The sequence below is a fragment of the Lampris incognitus genome, chromosome 21, assembly GCF_029633865.1.
Source record: "Lampris incognitus isolate fLamInc1 chromosome 21, fLamInc1.hap2, whole genome shotgun sequence".
NCBI classification, from domain to species: domain Eukaryota; kingdom Metazoa; phylum Chordata; class Actinopteri; order Lampriformes; family Lampridae; genus Lampris; species Lampris incognitus.
In genome coordinates, this window is record NC_079231.1 from 4,524,187 (window position 1) to 4,525,667 (window position 1,481).

The window sequence follows — 1,481 nt, forward strand, 5'->3', positions numbered from 1 at the left end:
ACGGACAGCTTCATCTGGGCACATCAAGTCCGTTATGGACAGCTTCATCTGGGCACATCAAGTCCTGTATGGACAGCTTCATCTGGGCACATCAAGTCCTGTTTGGACAGCTTCATCTGGGCACATCAAGTCCTGTATGGACAGCCTCATCTGGGCACAGCAAGTCCTGTATGGACAGCTTCATCTGGGCACATCGAGTCCTGTACGGACAGCTTCATCTGGGAACATCAAGTCCTGTATGGACAGCTTCATCTGGGCACAGCAAGTCCTGTATGGACAGCCTCATCTGGGCACAGCAAGTCCTGTACGGACAGCTTCATCTGGGAACATCAAGTCCTGTATGGACAGCTTCATCTGGGCACATCAAGTCCTGTATGGACAGCCTCATCTGGGCACATCAAGTCCTGTATGGACAGCCTCATCTGGGCACATCAAGTCCTGTATGGACAGCCTCATCTGGAAACATCAAGTCCTGTACGGACAGCTTCATCTGGGCACATCAAGTCCGTTATGGACAGCTTCATCTGGGCACATCAAGTCCTGTATGGACAGCTTCATCTGGGCACATCAAGTCCTGTTTGGACAGCTTCATCTGGGCACATCAAGTCCTGTATGGACAGCCTCATCTGGGCACAGCAAGTCCTGTATGGACAGCTTCATCTGGGCACATCGAGTCCTGTACGGACAGCTTCATCTGGGAACATCAAGTCCTGTATGGACAGCTTCATCTGGGCACAGCAAGTCCTGTATGGACAGCCTCATCTGGGCACAGCAAGTCCTGTACGGACAGCTTCATCTGGGAACATCAAGTCCTGTATGGACAGCTTCATCTGGGCACATCAAGTCCTGTATGGACAGCCTCATCTGGGCACATCAAGTCCTGTATGGACAGCCTCATCTGGGCACATCAAGTCCTGTATGGACAGCCTCATCTGGAAACATCAAGTCCTGTACGGACAGCTTCATCTGGGCACATCAAGTCCGTTATGGACAGCTTCATCTGGGCACATCAAGTCCTGTATGGACAGCTTCATCTGGGCACATCAAGTCCTGTTTGGACAGCTTCATCTGGGCACATCAAGTCCTGTATGGACAGCCTCATCTGGGCACAGCAAGTCCTGTATGGACAGCTTCATCTGGGCACATCAAGTCCTGTATGGACAGCTTCATCTGGGCACATCAAGTCCTGTATGGACAGCCTCATCTGGGCACATCAAGTCCTGTATGGACAGCTTCATCTGGGCACATCAAGTCCTGTATGGACAGCTTCATCTGGGCACATCAAGTCCTGTATGGACAGCTTCATCTGGGCACATCAAGTCCTGTTTGGACAGCTTCATCTGGGCACATCAAGTCCTGTATGGACAGCTTCATCTGGGCACATCAAGTCCTGTACGGACAGCTTCATCTCGGCACATCAAGTCCTGTACGGACAGCTTCATCTGGGCACATCAAGTCCTGTATGGACAGCCTCATCTGGG